Source organism: Leiobunum rupestre, chromosome 6, assembly GCF_980474605.1.
Source record: "Leiobunum rupestre chromosome 6, qqLeiRupe1.1.hap1, whole genome shotgun sequence".
NCBI classification, from domain to species: Eukaryota; Metazoa; Arthropoda; class Arachnida; order Opiliones; family Sclerosomatidae; genus Leiobunum; species Leiobunum rupestre.
The window spans coordinates 69,701,717-69,713,048 of NC_143389.1; the positions used below are offsets into that span (position 1 = coordinate 69,701,717).

Here is an 11,332-nt window from a genome sequence, read left to right on the forward strand (position 1 = left end):
AATGCGAATGCACGTTCGATCATTTGCCTGGCTGAGCTATGGCGGGTATTGTACGCAATTTGTTGATTTGTTCTATGACCATTTTCTTTAAAAGGAGTCATAAGGAACAAATCAAGGGGATATGCACTATCACCCAACACATGCCCATTAGACACATTCCTTGAGCCATTTCTGAGACATTCGTAGATGGTACTAGAACGCCACATTCTAGCATCGTGGACAGAGCCAGGCCATCCAGCACAACAATCAATAAAAAGAAGAGTTTCATTACAAATTCCTGTAATTTTACAGAAAAATTAGTAAGATTCAAAAACTAAAAGCGTAAATTTATTTACCTTGTAATAAAACTAAAGTTCTCTTCTTACGATTGTAATAGGAATTTTTATCTACAGTAGGCTCCTTAAAGGCACTATATCACCGAAAAAAAATCGGTATTGACCTCACTTGTTTTCTAAAAAGTGATTCCATATTTACGTTCTGCATAGTGGCGACCTCGTATTTTTGCGGGAGTTTTCAAAATTACTTTCAAGGTTAGGCAGGGGGGGGGGAGATCGGCCGGTTTTGAAAAGGGGACAGCATGTCTTGAAGATACAGGAACCGAGATATCGAGAAGTGTTCCATCCAAAGGGGGATGAACTGCTGGAGGGTAGAAACGAAAATTCGGCTATGAAAGTTTTCGACGGTCGCGCAGACCCGAGCGAAGAAGGACCCCTAGAGAGATAATCCTTTTTTTAGTTCCTGGACCGAACAAAGAGCAACTAAAGTCTCTTCCCTCGTCTAAATTCATTTCGAGGAATTTTTAAAACTAGCTTATCACCTATAGAGTAAGAACAGAAATACATGAACTGGTAAGAATGCTTCCGCAAATGCGAGATTGATAAATACATTTCGTTTACTGTATATAAAACATAGGTGAAATCCAAGGTTCTTACAAGCGGCAAATCCTCCGTGTTGATTTTATTTTATAAAAATTTAAAAAATAGAATTGCGTTTTCAATGGAGTTAATAAGGCTTACATTGGTAAAATAATAATTAATTTTATTGAAAAATAACACTTAACACTTGTTTACAAAGCGAAAGGGGAAGCCACTGGAAGAAAGGCGTTCAATACAAATAACTTTTATAGACACTCGCTACATGACCCCGAAACTGGTCATGGTAAGTGAATAAAATGGTACTCCAATCAAGAAATAAAAATTTAATTTAAAAAAATTAGAAAATATACCTCAAAACAACAATTATCAATAATAAAATATTTCATTGAAAAACCAATTCAAAAATATTCCCTAGGAAACCTCAATATCCTAAGAAAGCTCATCAGAAATGTAAATTGAATTTCATAAAAATACAAATTAAAAATCAAAATGTTATAGAAATACGAATAAAAAATTAAGACAAATCCAAAAACAATATTACAACGTAAATGACTTATTTAATCAATCTACTAAAACTATAAAAACAAAACTACCCGTTTCAAGTGAAGTAAGCTATAACCGTACTTCCACGGATAACAACCAAAAACAATATTACACAGCCTCAAGCGCATACTCCACCAAAGACTCCACCAAGCTCGCGCCTTTATGAACACATCGAGGTAATCCTATCACCAACACCCGTTTCAGAGGGAAATTATAATTCCGTTTCCCCCTCTTAGGGGCAACGAAATAAAAAAGACAGGAAGTAGTGAGGGGTGCGAACCTTTCACTACGGAGGGCCTGTAAAAAGGGAATTGCCTGGGATTGGGAAATTCCAAATGTTTCCACTTGAGTTCATACCAAAGACTATATATACGCTTCGCTTACTAGACAGGCGTGTTCTATGGCTCAACTTGCATACCGATTGTGGCTCCATCTCGACGCTGGTCAGAATTTTCCCCTAGCTTGAGCTGTGTTACTAGTGGCGCCGCGGGTTCAAATATTAACCCAGCTTTTACAGTGCTACAGAGGTGTTAACAGGTTTTTCCTAGGAACACGCCTGCCTAGTAAACGAAGCGTATATATAGTCTTTGGTTTATTCGATGTTTTTCGAAAGGGTCATATCGGTAACGTGGTATTTTTGAGTAAAACCCTTAGCAGTCGCGTGACGGGTTTTCTAGAAATATTATCAGATCTGTCCCACGTTTCAGTGGCGTAGCCAGGATTTGGTTTCGGGGGGGGGGCACGTCATTGAAAAAAAATATATATTTGTACGTACGACCATACGTTTCTATGTGCTCCCCCCTGACTACGCCACTGCCACGTTTTGATATTTTTAGGCAAGTCTATAACCATGGATAAAATGGAAATTATGCCTTTGGATATGGTCAATATATTAGATGAAGAATTAATCCCGTGCAAATGTAGGAATACGTGTAGCAGAGCCGCTACTCGAGACATAAAAAACAATGTTGCCATACATACGTCCCCCTCCGAAATCCAATCCTGGATACGACGCTGGCTTAAGTTGTTTAGTGTTAGCGTAAATTTCAAATGCAAATACCTAATCTTTGCTATCTATACTATATTCCTAAGTGTCTTCTGTCTGTCTTGCGTCTGTTTCTCTATAGACGTCCGAGCCGTTCAACCTAGGACCTCCAATTTCCTCACAGCTATTCCTATGGCGCAAACGCAGCGAGTCGCGCAATTTTCATCGATTTCCAATTAAGTTAATTAATTAAATCATGCATTTTTTCCCCTGGAACGGTGCCGTGAATCCTGCAACCTACATATCACACCTATACAACCAATATTTTTCTGCCTAAGTCAATTTAGCGGCTGCGCTGGGACGGGGGAAGGGTTTGGTTTATGACTCAGTCTTCACGGGATTTTAGTTCTAGCTGGGGCCCGGCCGAAACAGTCAATAATATTGTTAAAACAATCGTCACGCCTGTAAAATACTTTAATCATTGTACTTTACAACTTCATGCCTCAAATTAAAATCTAGATTTATGTTTGGCTAAAACGGGATTTGTTCTTGTAAACTTATATGTTTACAAATATAACGATCGGTCTCATCCATTAGTTTTTAATCAGAAATATTACCCTGAAATGAAAAAAAGTACATAGCATTTAACTTTAATATAAAAAAGTGTTATAATATTAGGTGTTTAGTAACCATATAATTCTTTTTGGCGTCAAACACCATCTCCGTCAATGAATCAATATAACAATAGGTTTTTGCTTCATACAATTTTTCCAATATTGTATGATTTCGATTTTTTGCTCCAAAACATTCTGTATTGAAGTTCGCCAGATTTCGAACGGGCTTGCGGTCTATTTGAATGTTCGTTATAATCAATGGCCGCTAGCAATATTCTTGATTCTTGATTGGTAACTATCCCACCTAAGCAAAATCATTGAAATTGTATTATTTTTGAAAAATACATATTTTGACAGAACGACGGGCCAATACTGCTACCATCTGTACGGAAAATCAATACGAAATTTAGGGCCCGGGGCAAAAGTTACTCGACGGCCCTGTAGCTCTCGGTTATGGTCACCTTTCTGACTGCAGTTTTTTTATAGTTACGCCAAGTTACGTAACACCGATATTACTCTATTATATCTTGGATTAATAATAGAAGCTAAGCGTTAGCTTCTATTATTAATCCAAGATTATATTAATAAATTAGTAAGGGCGAGAAAACCGCCTCTTCCTCTTTCCCTACGGGCCACCCGTAATATTTATAACTCTGATCACATATTAAAACTTAAATATTGTGAACAAATTAAAACTTGAATATCATGAGCAAATTAAATCTTTAATATTGTGAACAAATTAAAACTTTAATATTGTGAACAAATTAAAACTTTAATATTGTGAACAAATTAAAACTTTAATATTGTGAACAAATTAAAACTTTAATATTGTGAACAAATTAAAACTTTAATATTGTGAACGAACTATAACATTAATATTGAAAACATATTAAAGTTTAATATTGTGAACAAATTTAAACTTTAATATAGTTATAGTAGGGATTGAATTGAAATTTAAGAAATCAACGAACTGATTTGCCTCGTAAATAAAAGTTTTGGACTTACCATTTATCAAAGAAATATTTTATAAACTGCATATTTGTGAAAGATAATTAGTTTCTGTCCGTTGACCTACGCTAAAACTCTTTTTTTCGCTTTTCTCCATTTTTCGGCGGACAGTATTTATAAGCTTCTTACACTGTTCTACTCAATCAAGCAAACTTTCAAAAACTCTGTCAAAATTCATGGTATGACCCTACCCTTTCAATTTTCGCCACGACCCCCCCCCCCCCTCCGTATCTCGCCCATTAATTCTCGACCTGACAAATAGGATTGAAATATACAGCCTACAGCTATCGGCACAAGTAGAGACTAGCCACCCGCCGGGGTTCGAAATAGAAAAGCCCATTTGCGGGTTCCATATTGAACATCCTATTTTCGATGTTCTACCCGGAAAACCAAAATGGACTCTTCTATCTTCGCCACATAGCAAACATTACCCGTCAAATACGAACAAAACTTCAGGAGGTCCGTTTCTACCCTGGCGCCATCTATTTCAAAAAATGGAACTTCAAGAAAGTTTTTTTTTTAAATAGGTCGTGATATAGTGCCTTTAATGTCAATGTGGCAGCCATCAACCGCTCCAATAGTTCCAGGGAAATCATATTTTGTCTCGCAAACTGTCATTGTAGTATTCATTGTTACCTCTGTAGGCCACGTAATGTATTGTTGTCTTAATCTTGACACAATTCTAACAAATTCAATGAAAACAAACGATCTCCAATGCTTCTAAATGACTCCGGAGTTGCCAGCAGCCATAATGAAACTAATATCCTTTTTTGGATAGATATAGTGATGTACAGTTTTTCAGAAGCTACCGCAGTTCCATAAATGTTGATTAATTCCTAATGAAAACAAGTTATTAAATGAAGGCAAAGAGTTATGTTGAACGAAAGAGTCGAGATAAATATCTAACTTACTTCAACAGCGGTCCTGCTCATTCGAAAATGAGATTTAAAATCTTTTTCTGTATAATATGGTACTACACTTTCCACATAGTCTGTTATTCTTACAGGTCTAGACCGAGGCTTAGAATTAGTTAATGTTGTTGCAATTAATGCGGCGCAATTTTTAGTTTTTTTAGAATAGTTAGGAGTATAACAAATATTAACACCACCATTTTCAATAATTTCATCGGTAACAAGTTCATTTACGATCAAATACAGAAGTTTTCGTTTTTTTCGATTTTCTTGCCCGGAAAAATTATTTGCCGCCATTTTAAAAAGAATCTATTACTAAACCACGGCCAACTTCGATTGCGCGCTGTTCGCGCTATAGCGGCCATATCATTCGCGTATTTTAAGTGAGCAAGGATTTTCCCGCCAGGGAAATTTTTTGCTGCACTCATACACATTTTTTACATTGGCGTCTATATAAAAACTGGTGTCGAAACCACCAAAACAAGATTTAAAAACACGTTTTTAATTATATTTTATTAAAACAAAGTAAATGTTAATTTTTAAATGTCGTTGAAATAGTTTTTATATTCCTGTAATTTTTTTTATTATATTTATATTTTTAAAAAGTAAAACAAATAGTCATGTGTAGTCACGAGATGATGCTCTCAAAGTTTATTGCACAGTAACATCATGGTAACATAAACCATCTTAAGCCACATGTTTCTCGAAATAAATAATGGATACTGAATTATAAATATAAAATAAATAATTAATTCAATTTATGAATTTTTCTTGAAAGAGGTTTGTATTTAACTTCCTTAACTTTTTCAAATCGTGCTGAAACTGTACGTGTGATGTTATCTAATATGGGTGGAATTAATTTTTTACAGATTATTTTGGCAATGGTTTTGGCATGGTTTTCGTGAAGGGAAGTTAATATAGGGCATATCTCTAGTTTGGGTAATACATGCGACTCGATTTCAGAGTACATACCTTGAGAATGTTTTATGAATGGAAACGCATGTTCTACAAAAGTAACAATTGTCGATATGACCAACACAAATTGATGACTGGGATATCGAAGGTTTCCTCTGTCTACATCCTTGATTAAGTTAAGAAGAGGAGAGCTACCACATGGTTGTGAAATGTTACCTATGCAAGAGCTACATAAATCCTTCTTCTCCAGTTCTTTCAAAATGTATCCAGCTATGTAAGCTAAACTAGCTAATTTCAAGGTAGAGCGTTGGTTTTCGGGGTACACTAAAAGGGTGTCTAAAATTTTTAGGCAATCTTCAGAAATCTGCCTATTAGAATTTTCAAGTGGTCTTTGGTCAATCCTCGAATTCACGCAGTCATCTCTGTAGGCTTCAATTGCACAAAAACTATCAGCTGCTACATTTGAAGAAATCACTGATGACATAATGGTTCCCTTTTTAAGAATGTTTTCTATGGAGAAAACGACTGCCCTAGCATCTAGCATGTCGTTGGCTCCTGACATTTGTCTCAAAATACTAAAAAACATCTCTACAGGGTCACTTGTTAGTTTCCGAGTCAACACAAATTCAAATCCATGTTTCAGTAAATATTTTGTGCAGGCTACTGTAGACTCGGTTGTCAATTTAATTGCTTGGTAAGTTTCATTAGTTAATATTTGTTGCTGGTGAACACATATTACTTGATTTAAATATTCCAAAAAGGTTGTCTGAAGCCATGAAAGTCTTTCATCATTGAGGGATAAAAAATGATTTTTGTTGGGGTTCCTAGATTCAATGCCGTGATGCCTATTACAAACGTTGTGGATATCAAACCATTTTTGAATTATTTCCATGTACTCGATGGTAGGTCCTGCGGTTTTGAAATGTGCTGCTTTAGGGTGACTAAAACTGTATTTTTCTAAGTATTTTAGAGCTGCAATGACTTCTGGTGAAAAAATGACAATAGCTCTTTTGACATTCATTTTCTCGAAATTTGTTGGCTCTACACATTTCCTGGTCAAATTCCTCACGGCTTTGATGTTCTCATGGTTCTGCATTTCATAAAGTTGGTTGACATATTTCCCTGAAATTTCTTTTGATCCTTCTTCTGATTTTGTGTCCATTAATTTGTTTCTGCAGTTCTTAATAATGTGGCTGGGATCAAAGCTAAGGAATAATGTGCGTTGATTGTCCAATGGGTGATGAATTTCTGGTTTTAGATCTCTTGATCCTCCGAGCTTTCTCATCATAGCTACATTTGACTTGTGATTGTCTGTGACAATTCTAATAATATAAAAGCCACAATTTTCTACTTCTCTAATCACAGAAAGAGTTAACAAATACAGGTCATGCCCGGTTAGTTGCTTCGAAAAGAAAAATGCTGCTGGAATAGAGAAAGATGTTGCTAAACCATTTATTAAAAAAAGCAAGAGCTGATTTGCGACAACAGGTTCTTTTTGCTGCTCAGTTTGAAATTCATCAGAGTTTTCAAAAGCAAATTTGTCTTCTATGTGTTTTTTAGTGTCTTTTAATCCGAATATTTGATCCAATTTTTTATCATAGATAATTTGAGACTTTATTGCCATTTCATATATAATTAGCGATACAAAGAGCTCGTGTAGGTCTAACTTTCTTGCTTCAAATACTAGCCTCTCTTTTATCGCTTTAGTAAAACCAGTTTGACCATCAATTTTACCAACATATCTTTGTAAAGTTGACTTAGAAGGTAGTTTCATAAATCCCAGTTTTCTAGGTGTTTTATAACCTTTCGGAGACCCAATATTCCAGACAGCACATAGTCTCACAGTAGTTGTATTCCATGAAGGACGCTTAGCTTTGTAATTTTTAATTAGATCTAATAAAACTACCGCTTCGTCTTCCCCAGACTGCTCAGCATCTTCTATTATGTCTGATAGTTTCTGGTATGGCTTATTTTGAAATATTATAATTTTCTCTCTTAAGGTGTCAATCTGATCTTGTTGGTCTTGCAACCTTTTATTTTGACGCCATATTTTTGTTTGCAGATTATGGATTGTAATTTTGAGTTTCTGTAGTTGTGAAACTTCCTCAGCATCTAAATTTCGGTCTTTTAAATTTTGTGGAATGTCAGAAGAACTTGGCTCTGAGGAGGCTAAAGAAGGTTTTACTACATAGTCTTGTTTCTGAAGTTGTGAAACTTCCTCAGCATCTAAATTTGGGTCTTTTAAATTTTGGGGAATGTCAGAAGAACTTGGCTCTGAGGAGGCTAAAGAAGGTTTTACTTGTTTCTTTGGTATTGGATTTGAACCGCGATGTAACGGTTTTCTCTTTTTTGGAATCTTAGGCTGGAGATAAGAAGGATATCCCGGGAAAATACTTGGAATACTCCCTTTTTTCAGTCTACGTACTTTGAGACCTAAAATAAATATGATATTTATCTAGCTAATGTAAATGTTTATATTAAAATTTTAAAATTATAATGTCTAAATGTTATAATAAAATGGTTCAGGTATAAAGGTTCACGGAGAGATGTAGGATAAAGCAATATTCATAAACCTTCCCAGTAGTCAGAAGGCAAGAAATGCAAGCTGCATACAACATCTGATGCACTTTTATCATTTACTGAGAAGTCTTTTCTTCTAATGTTGTTAAGCCACAATTTGCGAAGATTTTCATCCGTGGGAATATAATGAAATGCTAAATGTTTGCTGTTTCGCGTGTTGGATGTGCATTTTGGCACACAACAAGATGGCATTTTCTCTAATTAGTATGCAAAAAAAACCATTAAAACACATTTTTAAAGTTTTTCAATTATTCAGCAATTAATCTTACCTAACTGTGGACCAAAAAACTTTAAGATTTTACATAATTTATATTAATGTTTGGTAAATAAAAAACGCGTCTCCCATATACATGCTTTAAAAATAGCGCCAAGAACACCGCCCAAAAAAAATCCACTTGGCTTATTAACGCGTTTTTCTCACGGTATTTAAAATATTCGGTATATTTTGGCGTTAATATTTCGGTAGAATATGTTAAATATGTTACTTTAGTAATAATAAAATTTTTGTGATTGAAATTTGGGTAAAAACGACGAAAACACAGTTTTGATTCGAAAGGTTCGAATTTCCCCCCTTTATCCAATATAAAAAAAGATATAATTTGTGTATGATTTGAACGCCCTAGCGGGAGTTTTTCTGCTCACTCGATTACATTGGAACTTACGCGAATGATATGGCCGCTATAGCGCGAACAGCGCGTGATCGATCGAAGTTGGCCGTGACTAAACAATACCCGTTCAACAAATTTCTACGTCATTATGACGACAGAGCTCAGCGGTTACAGTTTTAAAGAAACAGAGCTTTTTACTCGATGAGCTCTACTGAACGTACCCATGGCATGTTTTCCGTTGAGTTTTCGTTGGGGGCGGAGCTAAAGAGTTCTCTCTATAAAATAATGTATACGCACACATGTATAAAAAGTGTTATTTTATGGAGCGCGCGCTTCCTAATAGTTCCAGAGAGGGTAAAGTCGCTTCGCTATAGAGAGGCGCCTCTTCCTATTCCTGCAATGTTAAAATTTTGTCGTACGTTTTTGAAGCGCGAGCGCCTAGAAGAAGCAGACGATCCTTTATGTTAGTCTTAGACGTTCGATGGCGCCACGGAATAAAATCAATTATAAATAAAAACAAAACAGCTGCAATAACTTTTTCTTCAATTATTATTTTGAATTCTTTAAAAAGAAATCGTGGATATCATTAGAAATGTAAGTACAAAAAAATTACTAATTACAATATTTCAATAATAAAAACTCCAATATTTTTAATAATTAAAAAAATCAGGAGAAATTGTAAGGGAAGCCAAGTCTTAGATGAACAGGAAGACTTGGTCAGGAACAGAAGAACTCTAACAAGGAAGTTTATAAATTAGATTGAAGTGGAATAAATTATAATAATAATATAATTTAAAATAAAATAATTAATTTTTCAAGTAATGTAAATATGAACTAAATGGTAATTCAATACGAATATCTTTGCATGGATAAATAACGTTCAGTGTTGTATTTTTAATAGTTTTCTGTCCAATCTTTTCTGTGTTTTTGTATATTGGTGATCAAGATCTTGTTTTATAAGAGTACTATTTATGCAGAACTCCTCAAAAAAAGATATCATGTTTTGAAACTCAGTTGCGCATGTTGAACCTTCAAGAGCCTGGAACCATTTCTTGTCAATTCTCCGTGCTATGAATCTTTGTAAGCGGCCTTTCAAATTTGTCATGTGTGATAACAGTTTGAAACTGGTGTCAAATATCTCATTTACCTTTGTTACAAATTCCAAGAAATTGGCAGTTGGTCAAATGATGCTACCAAAAGAAGAGTTTTTGGTGGATTTGAATGCTTTAAAATAAGCAAGCACATTAGTTGGATTAAGAATTGGATTGTCTTGCCTTAGTTGACTGATGCAAGAAGAACATTGGTGATTTGAAAAGCAGCGATGGATTAGGTTTCTTAATATATAACTAAGGAGTGGACATTTTCTTTGAGCAGGTTAGGACTTTCAATGAACTTGTAAGACTCCATATTTATAAAAATCAGATGAATCCTCTTGTGGTCCTGGAGCTGATTTCTTAAAGGAATCTGTTTAAAATGAAGTTATCCAAATCATCGATGCAATTTGAATCTGCAGGTTTTAAGAGATTATTGACTGATGCAGCTCTGAATGCTGCCCAAAATTGTTGAGAATTCAGATGATCTCTATTGCCTCCTCTTTGACGAATATAACCAAAAGTAATTTTCTAGAAAGTCTTGACTTAAAATTGAAATTACCATTTTTATAATTTGATTAATTAGGGCAAGCGTAGTTGTGCAATTGGAGAATTTGTTTTGTCCCGTTAGCTCTGGCCCTGTGTGTAGCCAACGTATTTTCTTATTGGAATAATTAATTATTAATAAATATTAAGAAGAAAGTTCTCCTGGTAGATGTTTTCTACTTTTAATAGGCGTAGGGGAAACTGAAATTTGATATTCATTATTGTAAAAAATAGTTAGTCGATTTCTGGTTTTAACATTCATGAAACAATCGTCAATAAAATAGAGAGAACAAAGTGTATGGTTTGTGTAAAAATATTCATTTATTTTATGTTATAGTTTGTAATTGTTGACATTTTGCAGCCACAGTTTAGAACTAAAAGTTTGAAAGTGAATATAATAATAAAATAATAATAATCAGCTGGGCTAATACCCAAGGCCTAAGCTTATCTAATAAAAAAGCGTATTCACCGTTCTTTATCCTTTGGTAACTTAAAAAAAAATGAACGAGACTTAATTTTCTTAGTTGACGGACAATTTATCGCCGATAAATACATATTAATAGATTTATTGATGTTAAATTATCCAATAAATAGAAAACTTTTTGCGTCGTTCTATACCTAAATCGCGCGCCGCTCGAGGCGAATGGTGATAGCAG

The 11,332-nt window shown here is 34.7% G+C and overlaps 1 long non-coding RNA gene across 1 annotated transcript; it reads right to left on the minus strand.

Annotated features, from left to right (window-relative positions):
- Positions 1-2,439: 2,439 nt before the first annotated feature.
- Positions 2,440-4,085, minus strand: LOC149943301 (uncharacterized). Its single transcript, XR_016481319.1, has 3 exons — positions 4,023-4,085; positions 3,094-3,321; positions 2,440-3,021 (listed from the first exon to the last, which is right to left on the minus strand). It is a non-coding gene; the product is annotated as an uncharacterized LOC149943301 (long non-coding RNA).
- Between the last annotated feature and the right edge of the window lie 7,247 nt (positions 4,086-11,332).